This window comes from Cyanistes caeruleus, chromosome 15 (genome assembly GCF_971803275.1).
Source record: "Cyanistes caeruleus chromosome 15, bCyaCae1.hap1.1, whole genome shotgun sequence".
Taxonomy (NCBI): domain Eukaryota; kingdom Metazoa; phylum Chordata; class Aves; order Passeriformes; family Paridae; genus Cyanistes; species Cyanistes caeruleus.
In genome coordinates, this window is record NC_141715.1 from 1,527,722 (window position 1) to 1,553,975 (window position 26,254).

General features: G+C 50.6%; 1 protein-coding gene and 1 long non-coding RNA gene across 6 annotated transcripts in view; both read right to left on the reverse strand.

The window, feature by feature from the left end:
• The window catches only part of HTR4 (5-hydroxytryptamine receptor 4), a 70,413-nt gene extending 52,295 nt beyond the window's left edge, over window positions 1-18,118 (reverse strand). For 2 of the 5 annotated variants that reach the window (XR_002867862.2, XM_086851573.1), the window contains exons 1-2: window positions 14,006-14,068; window positions 4,917-5,057 (exon numbers count right to left, since the gene is read on the reverse strand). The gene's annotated coding sequence lies outside the window, so the exon portion shown is untranslated. Of the gene's footprint in view, window positions 1-4,916; window positions 5,058-13,639; window positions 13,696-14,005; window positions 14,069-18,035 lie in introns of those variants that run through there. The other 3 variants (XM_023936304.2, XM_086851575.1, XM_023936305.2) reach the window with 3 other exon arrangements.
• A 1,342-nt stretch (window positions 18,119-19,460) lies between these two features.
• LOC147650323 (uncharacterized) lies at window positions 19,461-26,175 on the reverse strand. Its single transcript, XR_015276672.1, has 4 exons — window positions 25,864-26,175; window positions 23,454-23,498; window positions 23,261-23,323; window positions 19,461-19,493 (listed from the first exon to the last, which is right to left on the reverse strand). It is a non-coding gene; the product is annotated as an uncharacterized LOC147650323 (long non-coding RNA).
• Window positions 26,176-26,254: the final 79 nt, after the last annotated feature.

A 26,254-nucleotide genomic window follows, 5' to 3' on the forward strand; every position in this document is an offset into this window, starting at 1 on the left:
CCTGCTGTGCCTGCAGCCTTTTCTTGGTGCCTGCCCAGCTCCCAGCCGTGCCCTCTGTGCCTCCTCAGCCTCACATCAGGTGATTCTGGCACTGTTCAAGTTGAAATTTCATCCTTGAGTACCAAAATAGCCCCAGGAGAGGGCACGGGGAGGGGGGGCAGCTGTGCCTGCCTTCCCCCTGCATCCAACATTTCCAGCAGCAGCAGCAGCTGCAGCAGCGTTCCCGGGCCTCAAGGCTGACTTTGCTCCAAAGCAGAGCCATCTCCAGCAGCTCTTTGCTGTGCTGGTGTGAGGGGAGAGAGAGCAGCTGTAAAAGCTGTGTAATAACCTGTGGGGTTATTGCTGTCACAGGGGCCGTAGGAGCTTTCACAGCTCGCTGCTCTCACCTCCAGCAATCGCTGCTCTGCTGTCCAAAGCGAGCAAAGCTCAGCCCAGAGCTCATCCCACGGGAGAGCCCGGCTCTCTCAGAAGAGCAAAAATCCAGAAACAGCGATGTCAATTAACAGCTGAGGGCAAGAGGGGTGGCTGAGTCCTTTCTCACCACCCCTGTTTGATCTGTGCAGGGGTGCCACGCTCTCTCTTTGCTCACATGTCATCAAACTTCCTCAGAGCTTACTTTTCCTTTCCTAAAAACACCTCCCATCTTTTCTTCTCCTCACACCAGCAGCAGGGTGTGGGAACTGCTGCCCCAGAGAGGCACCAGCTGTGCTTTCTGTGTCAAATAAATCTGTTTTTTACGCAGCCATGCGGACTAGAAACGCTGGGAAATGTGGGAATCCCTCAGCTTTGCCATGGGGGTGATGCTCTGGTCACTGCCAGCCTGCTGGAGGAGCTTTGGGATGCTCTGCACATATCCTGAGCCTGCCCAGGGTCCTCCCTTTCACCGAGCCTCCGCTGCTCTGGTGCATTTGAAAAGCTCCAAAGCGAGCAGGAGCTGATCCATGGATTCCCATGGACATCCCTGAGACGCTGCTGGGCTGCTCTGAGCTCTGCCAGGTGACAACAGAACCATCTCCCTCCTGGGCAGGGCTGGACCATCCCAGGATTTCCTGGAGTCTCTCCAAGTGACCACAGTGCACGAGCCCCTTGTTTTCCCAGCTGCACAGACCAGCCTTTGTCACCCATTTCTGTCCCTCCCTCGGGTCCCTGTCCTGCCTGCCAACCCCCCTGGGCAGCTCTGCATCACCCAGGCTCAGGAGGGGAAAAATGGAAATAATTCCTCCCTGTGGGGTGGATTTATCCAGAGCACAGCAGGAATGGCACCGACACAACCTGTCCTTCCCTCTGCCTCAGCTCCTGCCCAGGTTGTTGTGTGCTGGGCTCGTTCTGCTTCCCATCTGGAGCTGGGGCACAACCACAGCTTTACTGGGGCAGAATTCAATGCCTCTGGTTTATTTTTATTGCTGCCATAAGCTGGGTTTGGAGGCTGAGAAACACCAGCAGGAAATCAGCTCCTGCTTTGAAGCCCAGTGCCAAGAGGTAGTTTATGGTTCTGCAGCTGGATTTCAGCAGCAACAGGAGAATCTCCTGCCCTGGGTGTCCTTCTGTGCTCAAATTAATCTAAAAAAATCACCTGGATTGTGCTGGGTTACCCCAGCTGGGATTTCAGTAGGCAAAATCTGGTTTGAACAGAGCTGAAAACAGAAGGAGGGATGGAAATGGAAGAGAGTGAGAAACACCAGGTCACAAACCTGCAGCACCTCAAACCCCGTGGGCAGGCTGGGGACAGAGGTCACAGATGTGCTAAAATACAGAAGAAAAATCTGTCCAAAAATACAGAAAAAGGGGAAGCTGGGAGCTGTGGATTTCTGTTAAAAGTTTAGGGATTGTCAGAAAGCAATAAGAGTGGCAGACAAATCTGCAGAAGAGCTTGATTTTGAACCTATTGCTACAAAAAAAATTAAAATGAGGCTGATCAGGTGGAAAATATTTAAGTTGATGATGATTAAGTTGATTTAAGAAAAGACACAGAGCCAGTAAATACTTCCAAAGTTGCACTCAGTGATTTTGAAAGTCTTTTCCAACCTGAAAGATTCTGTGATTTTGTTTTGGGGACCCTATTAAGTGGTGATGTTCCCCACAGATCAAACAGCATTTACTAATGCTGGTCACTTCAAGATTAGCAAGTCCAGATAATGGTATCTTTGTTATTAAAAATAGTTTTAAAGAGCTTGGTAAGGAAATCCACACATGGTTGGTCTTGATTTCCAGCAAACTTGGATAATCAGAGTTAACAAAAAAGAATATCAATATTTTGAAAGAATAAAGGGGATAATCTTGGTAATTATAAACCTATCAATCCAAGACTGCTCTCCAGCACAAAAATAAAACAGATCCTAAAAAATACAATTCATCAGGAGTTAAAGATGGGGAACAGAATTTGGCAAATCAGTGGGAATTAGAGGAGAATAAATTTCCCTTCTTGATATTTTCGCTGCTAACCAACAACAATACCGATATAATAAATAATATATATATAAATACAATAAATTGTTGTGACTGAAAAGATGAATTGGCATGTGAGGACACTGCAGGGGCAGCCAAGGGTGTGAGGATGGAGTGCTGCATCCAGAGGGATGAGCGTTTATCCAGCATTTTCCTGCCACCTGCAGTCACTGATTCCAGCCCTTCATGCTTTAAACACAGCAAAACATTCCCTGAGGATCCAGCAGAACCTCGGGAATGCAGCTCAAACTGATCGAGGTGTTTGCTTTCCTTCTTGCCAGGATCTCACTGCCTCTCCAAGAAGGAGAAACTTTTGGTGTTCAGACAATGGAATTGTGGAGATTTGGTTCTTAAAATAGCACAAAGAAAGGAAAAAACAGCCGTGTAAAATAAAACCTGTGCTTGAGGAACAGAACTTTCCTTTCCCCCTCCTGAAACAGGAGAGAAAAGAACTCCTTTGCACCCACAGGGATTTCAACTCTTTGAGATGAGATTTAATTACTCAGGAGAGCTGTTTGGAGCTTTTGTTGGAGATTTCACCCAGCTCCCCACGTTCCCTTAATTGCTGGGAAAAGGAGGCACAGAGATCCCTGGGCAGCTCCAGCTGTGCCTGAAGTTCCCAAAGGAATCCCTGCTCATCCCAGACTCTGTCTGACTGCTGGCACTCAGGGAGAAGTGGCCAACTGCACCAGGCTCTCTAATTAAAGCCTGACCTGTTGTTAATGAGTGTTTGATTAACCCACTGCTGCTGCTTTATCACGCTAAATAAATAATATCCACTCTGTGCTGCTGTTTGCAGAGCTCATTTCACATTCAGAGCTCCCTGCCTCGCACCTTAACCAGGTGTAAAAGCATCACACCTGGACAGGGGCAGGAATTCCTGCATGGAAAGGTGGTTAAACCCTGGCAGGAGCTGCACAGGGAGGTTTGGATCCCCATCCCTGGAGGTGCCCAAGGAATTCCTGGATGTGGCACTCGGTGCTCTGAGCTAGGGGTGAGGCACAGCTTGGGCTGGGAGGGCTTTTCCAGCCTCAGGGATTTGGGATTCTTCAACAGTGAGGGATGGACAGGGGTGCTGAGCAAACAACAGCCACAGCCTTCATCAAAGCCCTGCAGCTCAGCCGGGTCCTCAGAGCTGGAAACATGGACTGAGGTGGGAAAGGGAAGTGCTGAGGATCCCCCGTGCCTGGAGCTCTGGGAGCTCTGAACACCAGGTTTGGAGGCAGGGATCTGATGCCTTCACTTTGAGCTGTGTTATTTTCCAGCCTCTGCACTGGTGCAGAACTCTGAACTCCACACAAAGTGTCAGCAGGGTCTCCTCACAGCTCAGGCACACACAACAATCCTTCTCCAGCCCCACAGCAAGGACAGCGCTGCAGCTCCAGGCCCAAAAAGTGCAACCAGCAGCGAATTGAGGAGAGCAGCCTGGGAGGATGGGACTGCATCACCTGCAGCTGGAATTGCACAATTCACCCCAAGCTGGAAATGGACCAGAACTGATCCAAGGGTGAAACTCCTGAGCCAGGGCCCATCCTGGGTGCAGCCAGGGCCGGGCTCTTGCAGTGCCCAAGGTGCATCCTTGGAAGGGCTTTTAATAAATCCCTGCTTTATTCCTTTAACCCTGCCCAGCCCCTGCTCCAAGAGCCTCTCCAGGCATCAGATCCAATACCATCAAACACCAGATGTTTCATCCCACCACATCCATTCTGGAAAAAGAAATGTCTCTGGCAGGTCCATCCCTGCCACATCCCAGCCTCTTTCCCTGCTCACACTGGAGCATCACAGCCTTCCCTGACTTTCTCCTGCAGAAGGTCCAGCTCTTCCTCAACCCCTCTGAAGTCCCTCACCTTCAAATCCCAGCTCTGCTTGCCCAGCACTTCTCAAATTTCACTCACCCAGCAGGACTGACTGCCCCACTCCATTTCCTTCTGAAATTATCCAAAAGAAACTTCTAAAAACCATCCTGAAAGCATTTTGCAGTTCCCATGTTGCTCGTGAGAAGAAATTTCCAGTTTTTATTCTCATGCACAAAGGATCCCCGACTTTCTGCCATTTACAGCCACCACAAACACTCCAGCAAATAAATTGGTAAGAAAACCCATGGGAACAGCAGATTTTTAACTGAATATTGTGCATAAATTATTAATTAGTTCTGAATTTACAGAGGCGAGGATTAGCAATGAAAAACTCATTTAGTCCCTAAGATAATTCAACAGGACAAAGGAATCAACAGTCTGTGACTTTTATGTCCCTTGGAACTGAACAAAAACAGCTGCAGCATCAGCAACCAAAAAAATTGCAATGAATGGCCCACAAAATAGCACAGAAAAGCATCTGAATGTTGTCAGAATTTGTGATTCTTATTTCTTAATCTAAAATTCATCTACATCTGAAAATCTGCAGCATAAAGATCGGTATCCAATCATCTGCAGAGCTCTCAGGGGTGAGATATTCCTTATTCTTGAGCTCACCTGGACTCAGGGTGTGTTCCTCCTGTGCTAAATTAGTTTGGAGGCTGCAGCATGCTCAGAATGCAGGGATTTATGGATGGGATGGTCTGGGAGACTGGAAATGGCACAAGCAGCATCCATGAAGGTCTTTGTATTGAAATTCTGTGGTTTTAAACAAGAAAAAGGTTTGGTCACAACCAGGTAAAGCAGCTTAAGAAAGACCTGAAAATTCTGTGAAAAATAGGATATAAATGATTGTTCTTTGTGGATTCATTTGGGGCAGGGCAAGAGTTTCTGCTGGCCTGAAAAGGGGGGAAATCCTCTGAATTCAAGGTGCTTTTGGGCATTTTTCACTAAAATTCCTTTACTTTCACCTGTTGAAGCTCCTTTCTGTGCTGGTCTCAGCACTTGTGGCAAACCCTGATTATGCTGAGCATGCCCAGCCCCAAACAACTGCAGAGACTCCAAATTGTGCCACAGAAAAGAAAAACCTGGCAAATTTTCCCTAAAAAGTGTTGCAGAAGGGAATTCCCACCTTGCCCAGCACACCTCTGGAATTTCCTCCTCATTTCCAGGCTCTCACCTGGCAGCACAGGGATGAGTGGGGACAGCACAGCGCCGCTGCAAATTGTGGAGCTGCTTCCAAAAACCCCAAAAAGTGGCTTTAAAATTGTGATTTCCTGTTTGCATTCCCTCTCTGGAGTACAGGGATACACAGGGCTGGAGGAGTAGCTGCAGCCTACAGATGCAGTTTGAGGCTGCTTTTAAAAACTTCCATGTGGGTGTTTGCCAAAGGAGCTTTTTTTTTTTATTTTTTAATATATTTTATTTTCTTCCCTGCTCGTGAAACAACTGACTTTTATTCATATTTACACAGTCCCTCGGAAAGCAAATGAAAAACTCGTCCTGAGAAGTTGCAAAGTATTAAATTAGCCAAAAGTAAATGTTATTTTTGGAAAACCAGTTCCAGGTGTGGCTGCCAGACTCCTTCCACCCAAAGCTGCGGCACTGAAGGGAACAAAGGAGCCTGGCCACGACAAAAGGAATGTCACTGCTATTGAAATAAAAACAGGCAAAAGCTGCTTGTGAGACATTTCTTTCACCTGGATGTTTTTCCCAGGGCTGGCAAGGAAATCAGGGGGGCTCTCAGTCCCCAGAATGATCTGGCAGCTCCCAAGCCAAGGGAATCACTTCAGTCACTCACAAGGAATAATTTGTCATTTTGGATTTTTTTTTTGTTTCTATTTTTCATTCTTGCTCTCCCCAATCCTTTAAGATCCCTCCATACACTTTATCATCACCTATTGTTTTGAGTTTATTTTTACCCTGAAATCCCCTGACTCCAGCTGTGCTGCACTTTTTAGTGGGTCCTAACTTGCCCTTTAAAGAAATTATTCCTTTGAGGAATAAAACACCCACCTTAACTAGAGAGTTGATTCTCCCACTGCATTAATTCCATTAATTAATTCTATTTCCTTCACTCCAGTGAAATATAATTATTGCCAGCACAAGGGATCCAGCTCACTGTGGCCAGACCCTCTCTGTAAATCCCTTAGGAATTAATGGTGGCTCGGATTTTGGAGTGCAGATAGAAATATATTGATTTTTATCACAAGAGAAGGTGCTGCCTGCCTTGAAAAAACTCCACCACCATCCTCAGCTGCCTCTGGAAGCTCCTCCTGACACAATACAATTTAAAATAACAGTGATAAAGGATAAATGATCATTAAAAAAAGGCTGTTGAGCACATGGTTTACAGCAGAGGCTGGGAAGGGCCAGGCAAGGTCACAGAGTCTGCAGTTGGCTGTTAAATGAAATGTGGATTTATCAGGATTGGATCCTCTGTAATAAACCTGCCTGCACACCTGACCTCCCTCAGATATTTCCTAACATCCCAACAGATGCACAAAAGCATTTCTGTAGGATTTGGCACAACTTGGGGCTCCTCAAGGTCACTGCACCAGGCAGAGCAGCCTGTTGTAGGCTTCTCACTGGGACTGAGAACGTGGAATCCATGAGTGTCCTGATCTGTGCAGGTGTCCCACTGGGATTTTGGACCTGGACCCTGGGAATCCCAGGTGTGATGGCATCATTTGAACTGATCTCCCCAAACCTTTTCTGCACTGTCTGGTTCAGCCCTTCTCCTCCTGCTCCCCTTCTTCCTTGTCCTTCTTCTCCTTCTCCTTCTTCTCTTCCTCATCCTCTTCCTTCTTCTCCTTTTTCTTCTCTTCCTCCTGCTCCTCTTCTCTTCCTTCTTCTCCTTTCCCTTCTTCTCCTGCTCTTCTTCCTTGAACTTCTCCTCTTCCTTCTTCCCCTTTTCCTCCTCCTTCTCTTCCTCCTGCTCCTCTTCTTTCTCTTCCTTTTCCTCCTCTTCCTCCTTTTCCTGCTCTGGTGGAGGGGAACAAGGGCAGTTTGGAAGCCTGGGAGAGCACCTGAGCCTTTCTTTTATCCAGATCTGCCTTGGATCTTCCCAGCAGCACCCAGATCTCCCTTTCCCTTCCAAGAGTGGGGCAAGGAGCTCCCTCAGGGCTTCACCCACCTGTGAAGGCTTTGCAGAGCATCCAGAGATGTCAGGGGTGTCTCTGAGACCCCCTCGCTGCAAGGCCAGGGTTTGCTGTCTGTGCTCACAGCAGTGTTTTATCTATTCAATAGACATTTAATATTATTTATTAAAAATCAGTGTTTTATCCCTGCAGCAGCTGTCCAAGGCTCTGTTTGAAGAGGATGGCACAGGTTGGACACGGTTCTCTTCACGTTCTCCATCAATCTCCTGCTCCCCTGGCTCGGGCAGTCCCTTGGCTGCCTCACCATATCCACTGCTAAAAACCTTCCTCTTCCAAAGCAGCAGGCACTGAATATTCTCCTTGCATGGCAGGAAATGCCACCAGGCCCTGCTCTGGGTGATGCAGAAATGAAGTTTGAGTTCTCTTAGCACAAATCCTTGCCCAGGGCAAGAAAAGACACCCAGCTCCAAGGGCTGACTGAGAACAGCTCAGCTTTGGTCACACCAATTCCCTGGAATTCCCTCGAGGAATTCATGGGCAGCAATCTCACATTCCCTCATCCTGCTTTCCATCCCAGCTCGTCAGAAATTGGGATGGGGTCGGGAAAGGGCAGGGCAGGGAGGGGCTGAGATGTGAGGAGGGAACGGATCCAGCCTCAGAAGAGGAACTGATGTTGCAATTTTTGCCCTGCTCATTTTACAGTAAATAAAGAATTAAGGAAGATTGCTGGAAATGTGTCCATTCAGGCAGCAGCTGAATTTCCTGTTAATTGCTTTGGGAGTGAGGGAGGAGGGAAAATCGTGGAGCCATCACAATGAGCAGTGAGTGACTGGTGAGTACCCAAACCCTTACTCTGCACATGTGTTGCTAATGATAGAAATAGAGATGTGCTCTCATAAAAACCCCGACTTAGTGAATGAGGGTGAGCATAAAAAATAAATCCCTCTCTCAGGGAGATAGAGAGTGCAGAGTCATTTAGCATGGCATTTGTTTTGGAGGAAGGAGTAGCACCAGGTTTTCCCTGCACCAGCACGAGCAGCGCAGCCCCAGTTCCCCCAGTGGCTCCCACTGTCCTGGGACTGGAGCCAGCTGAGTGTGGGGAAGGGTCTTGAATGAAAAGGACCCAAAATCACAGAAATATGGCATGGTTTGGGTGGAAGGACCTCAGAACTCATCTCATTCCACCCCTGCCACGGCAGGGACACCTTCCACTGTCCCAGGCTGCTCCAAGCCACATCCAGTCTGGCCTTGGGCACTTCCAGGGATCCAGGGGCAGCCCCAGCTGCTCTGGGCACCTGTGCCAGGAGGAATTTCCTCCCAATATCCCATCTAAACCCACTCTCTGCTGGCTGAAGCCGTTCCCTGTGTCCTGGCACTGCAGGCTCTTGGAAGAGGTTCCTCCCCATCGTTCTTGGCTCCCTCCAGATCGACCCTGCCACGTGCCAAGCCTGCCCTTGTTCCTGCACCTCACAGCCACTTCTGGGTTCACAGGGAGGGGAAGCTGCTGGGAAACCTGGAGATCCTTGGATATTCATCCTGGATGCACTTGGGAAGGGGGAAGGAGAGCCTGTGCTAGCGTCACAGCTTTCAAAGCCAGCCGGGGCAACCAGCGAGAAGCGTCTCTGAACAGGGAAGCAGGAAACCCTGGGCTGACACAACCTCCTGCCCTGTTATCTGTACCTTTGGTTTATTATATTTAACCAGGCTTTTGATCTGGTTAAATATAATCTTTGATCTGAAGGAAGAACATCCAAAGAGAAAACAGCACCAAAATCTTTTTGTCAGCACCAACTCTGCAGGTCCAATAAAACCTCAGAACAGCATCAAGTCAGCAGATCCAGCAAACAGCTTTTCTTGGTGGGCTTGGCTTCTTCTCAGAAAATCACATTACACTGAAATCATGCTTTTCCAAAAGGAAGTTTCCATTTGTCACTTAAAAAACCAACTCACTACCAAGAAAATCTGTCATGCAGTTGTTTCAGATCTGTATTTCTTCCCAGGCTGTAAAGCAGATTCTGAGGCTATGGAGAGAAGAATCAGATGGATAAAAAGGCCTGGGAGGGACCCTGAGGAGCTGTTGAAGCAGACCCAGCTATATTTTAAGCTGCTGTGGATGACATTTGGAGATGGAGATTCCACATTCTGGTTATGCAGTCTCCCGGGGGAAGCACGTGTCGGGATTTTTCTCAGCTTTATCCTAAATCTTCCTTGCTTTGTTTTATTGCCGTGACTTCTTTTCCTTTCCCTCCACAGACTTTGTTTATTCCTCTTGCTGCAGACACTCGTGCAGCTGCACAGCAGCCCCAGAGCAGCCCTGGCACTGACACAGAGCCCCCCTGCCCCAGCTCTGCTCCTCCCTGCTCATCCCTGAGAGCTCCCAGATCCCTCCTGCTGCTTTCCCAAAGTGCAAACCTGCAAAGAGCACAGGGGAGGAAGGATTCCATCCCTGCTGCTCACATCCCACCCCTCTGGATGGGCACTGCTGCTGGGTTTTGCTCTTTTCAGGGCTTTGGTGATTCCCTGTTTTCTGTGGGGGATTTTCATGTCCTTTTTCATGTGGTACCTTCCCAATTGATCATGGAATCACAGAATGTTTGGGGTTGGAGGGATTTAAAATCCCATCCTGGGATCCTTTAAAGCCAACCTCCCACTGTCCCAGGCTGCTCCAAGCCACATCCAGCCTGGCCTTGGGCACTTCCAGGGATCCAGGGGCAGCCTCAGCTTCTCTGGGCACCTGTGCCAGGGCCTGCCCACCCTCACAGGGAAGAGTTTCATCTCCAAGTTGAACAATCCCAATTCTCTCAGCTTTTCCCAGTCCTCTTGGCCTTTTTTCCATCCTCCTGCAGTCAGTGATTCCTGCCTTGGCTCATCCTCCTCAGCTCCATTGATCTCCTTGGGAAGATCCTTCCCCAGCAGACACTCAGGGATGGGCACAGAGCCCCAGAGAAAGTCTCAGGAGACTGGAATTCTGCACTGATCCCTCTTCCTGCTCCTCAGGAGATGTGAGCACTCAGGTGGGATAAGGCTGACCCCACCCAAGGCTGAGGGGAAGCAAATCCTTCACACCCAGTTCCTGACGTGGGACATCTCTGCACCTGGGGGATGCAAACTTGTCACCAGCAGCTCCACGACACAGTGACCACCTGTTTTCCATGGCTGATGAGTGAATTCCTGAATTCCAGTGGAGTGGATCCTGCTGTAAATCCCACAGCCACTTCTCTCCAGGGTGTTTTTCCTGCTGGTGTTACTTTTAGCTGGGTTTTGTTCAGTGTCCATCACTTAAAGATGTTTCCATGTGCCAAGATTGGAGCTTTCAGTCTCTCCTGGGTTGCCTATTTTTGGATCCTTGGGTTCTCCTTGCTGGTTTTTTTGTGTGTGTGTTTGTTTTTAAATAAACAAAAGCTGGAATAATAAATGTCTGGCCAGAGAGTAGTGAGGGATCAGATGTTTTCTGAAGAGGAGAGATGTGGAAAAGAAAGGATTTGCCTGGGAAACACTGCAGAGCCAGAAGACCTCTCAGCTCATCTGCCAGGGAGGGGAGGGCAGGGAGTTCTTGGGATGCAAACAAACAGGGATGAGCTGGAGAGAAGCATTAATCCAACCCAGAATCCAACCCAGCTGCCACCATTAGCATTTCTGCTGATAACAAACAGTGGGGTGTGCTCACAGCCCTTCCTCATTGCCAGAATTCCATGCAGCAGGAATTCCTGGCTGCTGGAAGCCCTTCCTCTGCTCCAAGCTTTTCTTCTCTGAGCTCATCATCCCCCTGTGCCCACATCTCACAGGTGTTTGTGCCCACATTGCCCTGACCTCAACCCAGGCTGTCCCCCACAGGTGAACAACCCAGACTTGTCCTCCCTTTTAGCATTTACGTGGGAAATTCCATGGAGCAGGGAAATCCTGAGCTGAAGGAAATCCCTTCTTCCTCCAGTTCCCAATTCCCTGGTTATGTTCTAATCATCCCCCAGCAAGTTCTGCTGGCTGTGTTTTATTAAAAGCAAGCACAAATGCAGAAGGGCTGCTTGTTTTCCTCCCTGAGCTGCAATAGAAGGGATCTGATCAATAAAACAACTCAGCCAAGCCGAGCCCGTGGAAAGCCGGGCACTCATAAAAGGCATCTTTGCAATTAGTTTTTATCAGCTCCATGATTTTCTGCTGACCAAGGAGGCTCCTAAACTCAGACCAGCAAGGAGATGCTGGCTCTGCACTTCCCTGTGGTACAGAGCAGGCCGGGCAGTTTAGTCTGGTTGCCACTGAAGGATTTTGGAAGCTGCAGAGCTGAATTTCCTGTGTCTGTGACAGTGGGTCCACGTGCAGCACGGCCTGGAACCAGAGCCAAGAACCGAGAGGGGATGAAGGCAAAGAGGAGGAGGGAAAGGGAACTTCATCTTGCACAGAGGGCCTCTGGCACAGGACCTGTTTTACTGTCAAATTACAATTTTTGCCCCCTGACTGCCTGGCCAGTTTGGTGATAGCTCAGCAGGTGAAATTTTGTGGAGGGTTCAGTCGAACTCTGTCCTCTCCTGTTTTGACTCTGCCATTTGAACCCAGCAAAGCAGTTACTGAACACAACATTCTGATGGTTCTTAATGTTCTTGGAAGATGCTTTCCCTTCATCCTTAACCTCCCTGCTCATTACTATTTCACAGATTCCTTTAGCTTCCCTTATCAGACACCTACATGTTCTAATTCCTAATTTATATTCATTGCTGCAAGTTTCCCTTATTTTTCCGGGGACAGTGTTGACTGGGTTTGGGTTTCTATTTTATTTCCTTTTTCCCTTCTCTGCTGAATGATGAAAATTTCGCTTGGCAGTTTTTCCTGTTGGGGAAAACATGTTTTTGTAACAATCCCAGGGAGGGCCCATGGAGAAGAAACACGTTCCACCGCTCTGGCTCAGCTAAAATCAGCTGCAGCCTGTCAGACAGAGCTCTGAGAGGGGCTTGAATGGTGGCAGCTTTCACTTCAGTGATGTTAAAGCAGCCATAAAGAGCCAGATCACCACAAACATCCCCCTCAAACTTTTCTGGTCCGTATGGAACCAGCCTGGCTCTCACCTCTCCAGTTATTTCACCGCAAGGGCCCAGCCCAACACCCCCTGGTTCAGCTGAGGAGCCCCAGAAGAGCCAGGACACCTCAGAACAGCTCCTGGCATGATGAGCATGGAAGAGCTCATTTGCTGGATCCAGAGGTTCAGCAGCATCCTTCAAGGATGGAAGGAATCTCAGGAGAATTTCTGATTCCTTCTCCCAGGAAGACCTCTGAGAGAGGTTTAATTGTGATCTTCCTGATATTAATTAAAACAGCCCTGGTACACCACAAATTAGGGGATTCATGAGGCCAAATTAACCATTCTGCATCTGGGGGAGGTCTTGTGAGCTTCCCATGGGTGCTCTGAGAGCGGCTGCTCAGCTGCTGGAAGGGAAAATGTGGAATTTTCCTCATTTTGAGGATGCCCCAGCATAAAGGTGAAGCCTCTGCAGAAATGGGCTGAGCTCAGGTGTGCTCAGAGCCCAGCAAGGGTCAGGCACAAAGACAAGAGAGGAGGCTGAGGTTTGGGGTTTGTTTGGGAAGCTGAGGAGCCTGATCAGGAGCAGTGCCTGGGAGGGATGAGAGGAGCTGCCTCCATCCACCATCGCCCAGCATCCATCCACCCTGTCCCCAGGGGAACTGGAGGGGCAGCACTTGTCTGTGCCACCTCAAACGTGGGGGGAAGCCCAAAGAGAAGCTGAGCCTTGCAGATGGCTCAGGGGGACTGGGACAGAGCCCTGGCCTGAGCTGGGACAGAGCCCTGAGCTGGGCTGGGACAGAGCCCTGGCCTGGCCTGAGATGGGACAGAGCCCTGAACTGGGACAGAGCCCTGAGCTGAGCCGGGACAGAGCCCTGAGCTGAACTGGGACAGAGGCCTGAGCTGAGCTGGGACAGAGGCCTGGCCTGAGCTGGGAGAGAGCCCTGAGCTGAGCTGGGACAGAGGCCTGGCCTGAGCTGGGAGAGAGCCCTGAGCTGAGCTGGGACAGAGGCCTGGCCTGAGCTGGGAGAGAGCCCTGGCCTGAGCTGGGACAGAGGCCTGGCCTGGCCTGAGCTGGGACAGAAGCCTGGCCTGGGACAGAGCCCTGCTGGTGCCACCAGCCCCGTGCCCAGGGTTGTGCCAGTGGTGCAGGGGTGGTGGCAGCCCGAGCTGGCCCAGCCAGGCTGGGGAGGGAGGCTGTGGGAGCCAGGATGGGTTGGGATCTCACCCACCCCATTTTCAGAGGTGTTGAGTCTGTGCAGAGCTCAGTGATTTCAGACAAAAGCGTGGGGGTGAGAACCTTTGGAGCTGCAGGAGGTGAGGGCAGGGTGGAGGAGGTGGGGATGAGATTCTCTGAAGGCAGAGCTCTCAACTGCTGCCTCAGCTTGGGGAAATACAGATCCAGAACCCACAAGAGAATGATCTCCCTGCTCAGCTTTGTGCAACAGCTCCAACCCCTGCTGCATCAGCCAGGGCTCTGTAAAACCCATCTGTGAATAACCAAACCTGCCTGCCTGCACCAGCACATGGCAAAAACACGGCAAAAAACCAACATCACCAACGTCACCCCCAAAGAGGGGCAGGAGGAGGCTTCTCACCCTCATCTCCCCATGCCAGGCTGGTGACAGGACCCTGAGCCTCTCTAGATCATCTGCCAGGCCAGCACCACCTCCTGATGAGCCACAGGGTGACTGCACCTCCAGCGATTTTCTCTAATTGTTTCCCTAATCACATCAAACTGCCCAGGTCCCATTTGTGCTCTCACAGAGTAATTTGCTTTCCCCCATGCCCTGCTGGCCGTGTCTCTCCCTGTAACCCCACGTCTGCAGCCACTCCTCAGGGCTCAGGGGGGCCTGAATTAGATTATGGCTTCTAATAAAAATAAGTCTAATGGAATTACACAACAAGACCAGATTAAAGTCAGCTGCTTTGCAAATCCTGGGGTTGGGTTGCTGTTAGCTGAGGGGAAAAGCACGTGGATCATCCCTCTCCCACCTCCCAGCCCCACACATCCAGTGGGTGGGAGGTAACCCACCCTCCGCCCCAGCTGAGGCAAAGGTAACATCTCCCTGGGAAATAATAACATAATAAAGGTAGTCCCATAAAAAAACGCAGCAGGGAGAGCAGGGAATGCCAGGAAACAGAAGTACAAGGAATTAAATGCAAAAGCCATGAAGCACTTTCCCCCCTTTCCCATAAACTGCACCACAGCGAGGCTCTTCACCCTGTGCTTCCTCGAGGAATCAGCCAGGTTCACAAAGAAACATTGGCACCTTTTAATTGGGTGTTGTATTGGTATTTTTAAAAAGAAATTCCTTTTAGAGACTACCTATGGAGACTACACCTAAGGAATGAGGCACAGGAATGACAACCAGAACAGGGAACAGTCTCTAACTCACCACTCATCCGTGTCTTTCTGCAAAGGGCCAGGGAAGCCCTAAGTGGATGTTAATGTGTTCCCATGAGAGAATTTCTTTAACCTCTTGAACTTGGCACTCTCACCCCAGATTTTAGCTACAGGGTTCTCAGGATTTAAACCTGCAGTCACAGAATCCCAGAATCATTTGGGTGGGAAAAGCCCTCCCAGCCCATTGAGTCCAGGCTGTGCCCCATCCCCAGCCCAGAGCTCTGAGTGCCACCTCCAGGGATGGGATCCAACCCTCCCTGGGCACTTCCAGTGCCTGAGCTCCCTTTCCATGGGGAAATTCCTGCTGCTGTCCACCCTGAGCCTCCCCTGGCCCAGCCTGATCCTCGTGGATCCACAGGCAGCTGAAGCCAGAGGGGCTCCTCAGTGAAATGACTCAGATTATTTCCATTTGTGCCTCTGTGAGCAAACCCAAGCAGGGGCAGTCCTGCCCTGCTTCCCCACACCAGCAGGAGCTGGGAAGGTGGAATCTCCTGCTTTTCCCTCCAGCAGCAGCTGTGCTTCCACACAAACCCCAGGAAGGTTTCCACAGTGTGCAGTGTGATGTGCAGGGCAGCCTTCTGCCTCCTCACACCTCCCTGGCCCTCACTCCATCCCCCTCCTGCACTGGGGGACAGCAGCAAGCACAGTCCCCACAGAGGACACTGTGGTCCTCACCTTGTCCCCCTCCTTGTCCCCCTGTCCTGCTGTGTCCCCGAGCAGAGGAGTGTGAAAAGCAGGAGAGAATTCCCTGAGAATTCCTGGGAATCTCCTGGGAATCCCACTGGATTCACAGGGAGATGCAGAGCACACTCAGGTTCAGAGAAATCATTTGTTTTGGAGCATTTCCATGTCCTGTCATCACAGCTGAGGTCCTTGCCCCTGGAAAAGGGACAACTCCAATCGTGTGTGGATGCAGGAGAAACCAGAGCACCCACAGAACTGCAATACCTGCTGCTCCTCATCCCCGCTCCCAGCACAGGCTCCTGCACCCCTGTCCCACATCCAGCTCCCCTGAATTCACCTGGAAACTCCTTCCACGAGTTCCAGACACGTCTCACCCCAAGGGCTCAGCCCCGTTCTGCCAGGCTCCTGTCCCTTGCTCCCTGGAATACCTGGAAAAGGGGAGCAAATGTGGAAAACTCGAGGCATGCCAGCTGGCTCCAGAGGATGGAGAGGAGGAGAGGGAGAAGCAGGAGCACAGTTGGTGCAGAGGAGCTGAATGTACGATTTGGAGACTTCCTAGAGGGCTTTAATAAGCCAACAGGCTCAGTCAGAGCGCTCTCACTTTTAAATCGGTGTTTACAAATTCCTGGGCAAACTCAACTCTTCCTGTCTGTCCCTGGTCAGAGCCTGCTTGAGGAAATGAGACAAACACCCCTTGGTGGGGAAGCAGTTATTATTGAAGTTATTATTTAAGCACACTCACAGCCTGACTCATGTTTGTTTTTCAACGGCGTCGTTGGACAGCGCTGGCAGAGCCAAGGTCAGGCTGGCACAGGGAAGAGGCACAGGGAAGATCTCAGAGGAGAAGAAGCTGCTGCTCTTTGCCCATTCCTGGTGGGAATGCTCCCATCCCTGGCTGCACCTGTGGCTCTTCTTCCCCCAGGAAATGGCACTGCACATCCCTGGAGAATGACCTCAGCCAGGCCGTCCCTCTGCTACACTGACAAAATCCAAATAATCTCCTAAAAAGCTCCACCCTGCCTTTGCCAAGCGACACCAGCCAACTGCAGTAACAGGGGACAGAGAAAAATCACCCTCCTTCAAGAAACACTGGGAAATATTCCCATTAAGAAGGAAAGTATTTTGTATTTAAGGAGAAATGAAGTCATTATGACATCACACATCTCAAAGCACACTCCAGGCTATCCGGGAGCCTAAAGCTGGCAAACCAGGACTTGGCTCCTTCCTCACCACCCTAACAGCACAAACTTGCAGCTGGGTAATGTTTTAATTACTCACCCTTCTAGCAAGTTTCTGAGTTTGTTTTGGAGCAAGGGGAGGTGCCTCAGGGGGCTGGGGAAGGGACACTGCTCTGTCTCTCCCAGAGTCAGATCCACAAACTCGCTCAAATCAAAGCATCCAGGCTTGAGCAGGACTCCTGTGAGCTTCCCTCACTCCGGGCTAATTCTGAGCAAGCTTCAGCAGCAACGAAATGCTTAAACCTCAGTGACACGAGCTTGGAATGGGTACAGAGCTTGGGGAACTCCAGTGTGAGCGGAGCCTTTGCACTCTGGACCCCGGGACACAACTGGCACGGCTCAGAGCTGCCCCAGTCCTGGAAAACACCTTCCTTCACCACAGGACCGCCGAGGGTTGGAAAAGCTCTCTGAGATCCTCGAGTCCAGCTGCTCCCCCAGCACTGCCAGGGCCACCACTGAGCCACGTCCCCGGCTGCCACAGCCTGCCCGTCCTTTGAACTTTGCCAGGGACAGCCATTCATCCTCACTTAGCAAAGATTCCCACTCGTGCAGAGCCGGCCGAGCCTCCCCTCCCTGTGCCAGGGGCTCCTGCTCCCTGCCACCCTCACTCCTGGTGACTCTCCCTGTGCCAGGGGCTCCTGCTCCCTGCCACCCTCACTCCTGGTGACTCTCCCTGTGCCAGGGGCTCCTGCTCCCTGCCACCCTCACTCCTGGTGACTCTCCCTGTGCCAGGGGCTCCTGCTCCCTGCCACCCTCACTCCTGGTGACTCTCCCTGTGCCAGGGGCTCCTGCTCCCTGCCACCCTCACTCCCGCTGCTCCTGCGGGTCAGTGCTGCCCATTCCAGCACTTTGCCGGCCGCAGGAGCCGCACATCCCAGCGGTGGCGGACGCTTCTCGCTGTCACCTTTACCTGTGCGACCACACACGCACCAACCTTCCCTCCCCTGCCTCCGAGTGCTCCGGGGCCCTGCTGGGGAACCGGGGGACACCGGGCACCGCACCCGGGGGATATCGGGGACCGCAGCCGGGGAACATCGGGCACCGCACCCGGGGATATCGGGGACCGCAGCCGGGGGATATCGGGGACCGCAGCCGGGGGATATCGGGCACCGCACCCGGGGGATATCGGGCACCGCACCCGGGGGATATCGGGGACCGCACCCACATCCGCATCACCCCCGCCGCTGCCCAAGGGCAGCTGTCAGGGCAAGGACAGCGAACAGCTGTCCCCGGAGCGGGTTTGCCACCATCCCCACCGGACCCCCCTTCCACCCGCTCCCTCCGCCGCCTCCTGCTCACCATGGCCGGGGCAGAGCCCCGCGGCGCCCGGCGCGGCTCCCCCGGCGGGGCCGCTCATCCTGGCGGGGCAGGACGGCTGTCGGCGCTGCCCAGGTGCGGGATGCGGGGCCTCCAGCCCGCCCGGCTGCGGGATGCGGGATGCGGGATGCGGGATCCGGGATGCTGGATCCGGGATGCTGGATGTGGGATGTGGGATGCGGGATGCGGGATGCGGGATGCGGGATCCGGGATGCTGGATGCGGGATGTGGGATCCGGGATCCGGGATGCGGGATCCGGGATGCGGGATCCGGGATGTGGGATCCGGGATGCTGGATGTGGGATGCGGGATGCGCTCCCGCCCGTGGCTCCGCGGGCAGCGCCCGCCCCCGGCCCGCCCCGCACGGAGAGCGGGGGATGCCCGGCCCTGTCCCCGCCCCGCCCGGGGAAAACCGGGACCGTCCCCCCCGAGGAACAGCCCCGAGCCCGCCCCGTGTGCCCCGGGAGCGGTGCGAGAGCTGCGGGAGGGGCACCTCTGCCTTTATCCCGGTGAATTCTCGCTGATGGTTTTCCCTCGCTTTCCGAGCAACTTCAGGCATCGGTGGTTTGATTTGCTTGCTTGTGTGCAGAAGGGAAGTGGAGCAAGCCCATCTTACTAAAACTCGCTCGACAGGAACCTCTTTTTAAAGATCTGAGGGGTTTTGGCAAAGATCTTTCAATGGATTTCTCAAAACAAACAAAAAATTGGCGGCATTTCCAAGCACACTGCAAAGGCTTTTTCAGCTGCAGCATCAGCCCAGCTCCTCTGACATTATTGGAGATTTAGCAGCTGAAATCTGGCCCTGACACCCTTAACAGAGCTCAGTCTTGGCAGAGCAGGACACCGTGAGCAGCTCATCAGCTGAACTTTTAAAACACCCACTGAAACATCAGACTGAGCATAAACCCGGGATCTGAGCAGCTCCATCTCCAGGTGTGGCCACCTTCACCTTTCGCTTCTGGAGCTGCAGTTTGGGGTCTGGGGGTTTCAAAGTGCCTTTGTACAGTCACTGCAAGGCTGGGGTTTCTCAGAGCAGAAGTGCACTGGACCACTGGATTCACAGGGAGATGCAGAGCACACTCAGGTTCAGAGAAATCATTTGTTTTGGAGCATTTCCATGTCCTGTCATCACAGCTGAGGTCCTTGCCCCTGGAAAAGGGACAGCCCCAGTTGTGTGTGGATGCAGGAGAAACCAGAGCACCCACAGAACTGCAATACCTGCTGCTTGCTGACCAAATACATCGAAAACATCAGTGGATATTAAACATTTTATCAATTTCTCTGATAGGAGTCGGGTTTTTTTAAGATCTGGGGGGTTTTGGCAAAGCTTTTTCAGTGGATTTCTCAAAAATTTGGTGATGCTTTCAGGCAGTGCAGGCAAACACCACCCAGGCTGGCAGGCCTCGTGTGTGCTGCATGTGTTTGTCCATCACTATAGAAACTGAAAGACAGAGAAAGAATAACATTAACAAAAAGTAAAACACATCCAATCCATGAAGAAACACCTTGCCACAGCCTGCATTTTCTCAGACTCAAAAGGACCAAAGTGAATGAAGCTGGTCTGGGTGGAGCTGTTAAAGAGTTCCTGGAACAATTTTGGTTTGCCTTCATTTTCCTCTCCATGGGACTAATGTGACTTTTCTGGGCATTATTAGTATTTACTAATAGCAGACACTAGTGGTAGCTACTCATTAGTGTAGCCTCGAGCTGTAATGCTGAATTTACATATAAATAAATGTGGTTTGATGTCTCTTTGTGGAGCAAACAATTGCAGTTCCTCCTGGCAGGATCTGAGTGCTCAGAGCAGCTCCTCACCCGCCCTCCAAGGTGTTCCCAGCCAGGATCTCCTGCAGCAGCTCCCAAGGAACCTGATGGCACAAAAGGGAAAAATCAGAGTGTGGAGCCCTGAGCCAAACCCATCCTGAGTTTGCAGGAGGGGGAGAGCTGAGGTTAAATGGGTTTCTGTGCTCTTCTGTCAATGTTTGAGTGGGTTGAGGGCCAGCAGCTCTGGAGCAGGGTTAAAAGTGCTCAGGGGAAGGGATTTGGTGCCTGGAGAAGGCAGAGCCCAAGCCCCTTCCATCTTTGGCTGTTCTGGATCTGAGCTGTGCTGTCCCAGTGCTGTCTCCAGCTGTGGTCATACCCCATCCCTCCTCCTCTTAATGCAGGTTCCTCTCCAGGATTAACAGAAGTTCATTCCACCTGAATGGGATGCCTAAAAAGATGGAATTAAATTTTCAAACAGGAAAATTGGAAAGGATTAAAGAGGGAGATAAAGCTTTTTGGATTTTGTTGTTTTGGTTTTTTTTCTATTTTTCCTCCCCTCCTCTTTTTCTTCCTGCTCTAACAATGATGAATCCCGAGATCTGCTTGGGAGAGTGGCTGAGTGATTCATCGGGACTGAATCACAGTCACTCTGCAGAGGAATTCGCTGCCTTTGCTGCTGCAGGTGTAGCTCCATCCCTGCTCTGGATCCCTGCTGCCCCTCCAGGAGCAGGGAGGGACAGAAATCCAGCCCCAGAGAGCAGCTTTGGGTCTGTTCCGTGGTCTCCTTCCGTGGGAGGGATTTTATCCAGCAGGGAGCTGGAATACACAGAGTTTCTGAGGGTTTTAGCCACTGCTGGATCACGCAGCCTCCCACTCCCCTGGGAAAGAACTTTCCTTCTATTCCATTTTCAATGCAAGCTTTCCCCCTCTCTCTCAGAGATTCCCCCACTAATCCTGGGATACAGCAGCAATTGGTACCCAGAGCTCAGCTGGAAAGTCAGGATGCAGCAGCTGAATTCCTGGGATTTCCCAGGGGCTGGATTTCCTGAGGGACATCAGAGGAGAGGCAGGAGAAAAACTCTGATCTGTGGCTGAATGAAGCTGGCTTGATGCTTGTCCTTACACAGAATTTTGTCTCTGTTGTCACCACCTCCTCTCTTCACATTCCCAGAACCCTCTGGTTTGCCAGGAATTCACATTCCCAGACTCCTGGTGAAGGTGCTCAGCCAAGCCAAGCTGGGGACCAGCCCAAAACTGAAAGGATCAGGAAGAAGAGATTCACCCTGGTGATTCCTGACCCGACAGGTTTTTAAATAATCCAACTCTGCCATCTGTGGTAGGAGCTCTCCCTGTTTGCAGGATCTGATCTACTCTACTTATTATCTATGAATAGATAATAAATATTATATCAACATTTATATTATATTATATTATATTATATTATATCAACATTTATATTATATTATATTATATTATATTATATTATATTATATTATATTATATTATATTATATTATATTATATTATATTATATTATATTATATTATATTATATTATATTATATTATATTATATTATATTATATCATATTATATCATATTATATCATATCATATCATATCTTATATCATATTATATCATATTATATCACATTATATTATATCATATCATATTATTATGTTATGTTATATTATGTTATATTACATTATATTACATTACATTACATTACATTATATTATCATTTAAATATAACATTTAATTTTTTTATAGCTTTTTAAATCGAAAATTACTTATTCTAAAATAAATAAATTTATTTGAGAAGGAAGTATTTCCCTTTTTCCTGGGAGAAGAGGGGGACCCGAGTGTGGGGAACTGGGGACAGCGGTGCCACCTCTGCCTTTGGAGCTTTCCTCCGGAGGTGGTGGAGCACAGGGATGAATCCCCAGGATGTGGAATTTCCTCATTTCCATGCAGATGAGGCAGTAATTCCGTGTGAATACGGATAACTGATGTGCCTGTGAATAAGAGAGCTGCTGAGATGAATCATTCATCATGGATTATTGATAGGATTCATTTTACCTCTTTTTCTGCTCTCAGGATGCCCACAAGCCCCCCCTGAATTTATTTCCCCCCTCTTTTATGGAATATTTCTGGAGACAAAGTAGATTAAAGCTGAGTAATTTTTCTGCTCTTTGCTGGGCTGAATGAGACGTTTGCTCTCAGGTTAACCCTTGCAGAGTCTCCTCTGCTGGAGGACTCCTCTCCTTGGACTCAGCCTGGATTTGCACATCAGCTCTGCCCAGACAGGACACCCCCAGCTCTGGGTGCTGGCATTTGTCCCCTCACTGTCTGACAAAAGTCCCCTCTGAGCACGGCCAGCAGCGGATGGACGGGATTGGGATGGTTTGGGATGGTTTGGGATGGTTTGGGATGGTTTAGGATGGGTTTGGGATGGTTTGGGATGGGTTTGGGATGGTATGGGATGGGTTTGGGATGGGTTTGGGATGGTTTGGGATGGTTTGGGATGGTTTAGGATGGGTTTGGGATGGTTTGGGATGGTTTGGGATGGGTTTGGGATGGGTTGGGATGGTTTGGGATGGGTTTGGGATGGTTTGGGGTGGGTTTGGGATGGTATGGGATGGTATGGGATGGTTTGGGATGGGTTTGGGATGGTTTGGGATGGTTTGGGATGGTTTGGGATGGGTTGGGATGGTTTGGAATGGTTTGGGATGGGTTTGGGATGGGTTTGGGATGGGTTTGGGATGGTTTGGGATGGTTTGGGATGGTTTAGGATGGGTTTGGGATGGTTTGGAATGGTTTGGGATGGGTTTGGGATGGTTTGGGATGGGTTTGGGTGGGTTTGGGATGGTTTGGGATGGTTGGGGATGGTTTAGGATGGGTTTGGGATGGTATGGGATGGGTTTGGGATAGTTTGGGATAACATCATTTCTGGTTATTAATTCCCTATCAAAAAACCTTCAAATGGGAACAGAAAAAGGAGAATTATTTCTTCAGAGCTGTTCAAAGCGGTGCAGGTGCTTTGCAAACCCTCCCTGCCGACCTCCAGAGGTGAAACCAACCCAAGGCACTGAGTCCTGAGCTCAGCTCCTGCCAGGGCTCCCCTTCCCAGCATGGTGCTTCCTCACATTCCCTTTGTGTTTCCAGGATGCATCCAGGGATCTGCAGGACAGGAGTTAAGCCAGAGCTGCCCATCCCTGAGCTGTGCTACCCACAGGTTTAGGCCAGGCTTTGATAAGATGGACATAGGGCTTTTCCCCTCTCTGGCTGGGACTCAAAGGCACAGCTGGGGTTTGCACAGCCAGCCCTGGGTCCAGTAAATGCAGAAGACAATTCAGTGTTTGCCCTTCCAATTCATTATTTGAAATATTTGAATATTTCCTTCCAGGAAACAAACACCCATGAGTTCCCCACCCAAATTCAACTCACCTCTTGTGCCACATTCAGCCTTCAGCTATTTTCACACCTCCTTTCTACAGCTTCCACCCTGGTCTGGACAAAATTCACAGCACCATGCAGAAAGCCTTGAAGGGAAAGTCATTCTGCAGCTTCCCAGCCACAGCAGATATTTTAAACTGAAAGGGCACAGGAGGATGGGCTGGGCTCAGCAAGAGGAAATCACCTTTCAGCAGCAGCTGCTGGGCTTCCTCTCTGATGAATGCAGCTTCTAGAGTGACCAGAAAGAGGAAAAAAGAGAAGGAATCGGTTGTGGTTGCTTGTGGTCCAGCCACAGAGCCCAAGGCATCCCCAGGGCAGGGACAGCAGGGCTGTGTGACACAACAGTGCCAGCCTGTGGCAGGTGATGCTCAGGTCACCTCTCACCTGCCCTGCCTGCCTTGGGCTCCCATCATTTTGGGATAAAGCAGATAAATCCCATCCCCGTGTGATCCAGGACAGAGCAGGGCGGGCAGGGGACACCCCAGGGCCAGCTGACACATTCACAGGAAACATTTGGCAGCTCAAAGGTCCAATTAAATGCCTTTTTCTCTAAAAAGGATGAATTAATGTAATGTAGAAAACACAGATTCCTTGGTAAGGATGGTCTGAAATAGAAAAAAAACCTGGAGATGTCAGCATTCAGCACTTTAATTTCTGCTTTGCTCTGGTGAACTTTGGGATCTGTTATCCATTGCCTGCCTGGGAGCCTCAGCTGCTGCCTGGCTCGGCAGGTATTTTACAATACATTTAATCTTTATATAGAAACCACAATTGTACCTGCTAAAACACTCCCCAGTCACCAAAGAAAGAAAACAAAAGAGACATTTTCTTCTTTTTGCGCTCTTTTTTCAGCCTTTAGACTTAAAAGAGGCACCTTTTCTGTAGCTATTTTTCTATAACTATGTGGGTTATACACTTTTTTTTTTATTTTAAAGATGCAACAGCCATCTCCATGAAGTGTTGTGGTGCCCAAGAGTTCAGGTACCTGCCTGAAAAGCCTAAAACTGAATCATGAAACCAAAGTGCAGGATTTTTGATAAATGCCAAGGGCAGCAGATGAGCAGAGCTGCTCCAGTGCAGGTGGAACTGGAGCCCAGTTTAATGCTCGTGCTCTAAGCTCACCCCCTCCTCATTCAGGGGTTTTAAATTCCTTTCCTTGCTATTTATCTCTTCCTTCTTCCTGCCTTTCTTTGAGCCTTTTTGGGCTCTCCTGGAGGAGTTTCCTTGCTGCCAAACAGGGGGGCACAAACCTCTCTCTGCTCCTCTTGTGCCCCTCGTGGTGACACTGCCTGAGCTGGACCACGACCTCCCCTTTGCAATTCTGGCCTTGTTCCAGGGAAGCTCCCTCCATCTGAGCATCCAATCTCCTCCAGGCTCTGATTCCTTCATTATTTTTAATTTTGGCAATTAATGTATTTGTTGTTCTTATTGCCAACAAGTGTCTCTCCAAGGAGAGCACAGAGAGCACCAATTAACCAGGAGGGTGCTAGGGGGGCAGAGCAGAGCCCCCTGTCCATGTCCTGCCCCTGCTCTCCTCAGCCAGGAGGAATTCCCTCGTGGAAAGGGTGCTTGGAACTGCCCAGGGAGCGCCCATCCCTGGAGGTGGAAGGTGGGAGGAGGAGGGAGCATCACCAGGCAGGGAGTGGCTGTCAGTTCCTGGGCAGTGACAGGGGACAGCAGGATTTGTCACTGGAGAGCCTGGGCTGGGCCCACGGGGAGCAGGGGGCTCCTGAGGAAAGGAGATTCCTTAATGAAAGGCAGAAAAGCATCAGACACCAAGTGGGACAAATTGGTTCTGTCTAGGATGAGAGAGGGGAAAGGGCAGAGCCAGCTCAGTGGCAAAGCAGCGATTCCAGGAAGATTTCCCAGTCCCTGGGCTGACTCCTGTGTTTTATAGGAGATCACAGAGACCACGGCTGCTGCTGCCTGTGAGGATCCTGGACACTGCAAGAATTTTACCCAGAGTGATTTTCCTCCTCAGATCATCTCATCCTGTCCTTCCTCTTTTTCTGTCCCTCTGCAAGAGCCCCCAGCTTCTCCCAAGCCACTCTCTGCTGTCACCAAGGCATCTCCAGTGATGCATGAACTGTCCCTAACCTTGACTTTTATCCCAGGAAATCCAGTGCCATCACCTGCAGCTCCCTGCTTTCTCTCTCCAGCTCAGTTTTGTCTGCTGGGGAAGTGCACATGGGTAGATAAGCACATGCTGGCAGCACATTAATTGCTTTACAGCAGTTAGAGAGCTGCAGAAGCAACTTCTTGGGGGTGTTTTTTCCAGGAGCAGGCACTGGGAGTGAGGAGAAGAACCCTTTGTGCAGCAATCAGTGTCTCCAACACTCTCCAGAGGGGAAGCAATCAGCACCAGCCACAACCTTTACTCCTTAAACTTCCCCAGAGGGAACATTTCAAAGCATCAGAAGGATTTAAACCTGTCCAGCTGCTGCTGAGCCATAATTAACAGTTGCACAGTCAGCTCCCACTGCGGCTGACAAAGCCTCAGCAGCAAATCCTCTCTTTATCACACTGCTGGAGTATTTATAGAGCCACAGCCAGGCAGGGGGCAGAGGGAGGAGGAGAACAGGTGAACTGCTTACCAGGGGGGATAACATTTCCTTTCAGCTGCCTGGCCTTTCCTCAGCCCCTGGGGAAGCTCCAGGAGGGATCCTGGGGTGCAGCCTTTGGCTCTGGGACGGCTCCTGGGGCCAGTCCCCAGCTGGAACATTGGCAACCAGGGGAACTCGGGCTGATGTCCTCACCAGGAGCCCTTCCACCCCCAGGAACTGCCCCTTCCTGCTCTCATCTGCCTCCTCCAGGAGACCCAAGTGATGGAGGCCACAGCTCTGCTCATAAACTGACCTTGGACCGTGTCATTTGTCCCTCCCCTGTAGCATTTACAGCCCTGGGCCTCTTCACAGAAAGTGATATAAAAATAGCAATTCTCCTCGAGTGCCCTGGCAGAGGGTGGGGACAGGAGGAGCACTGGGG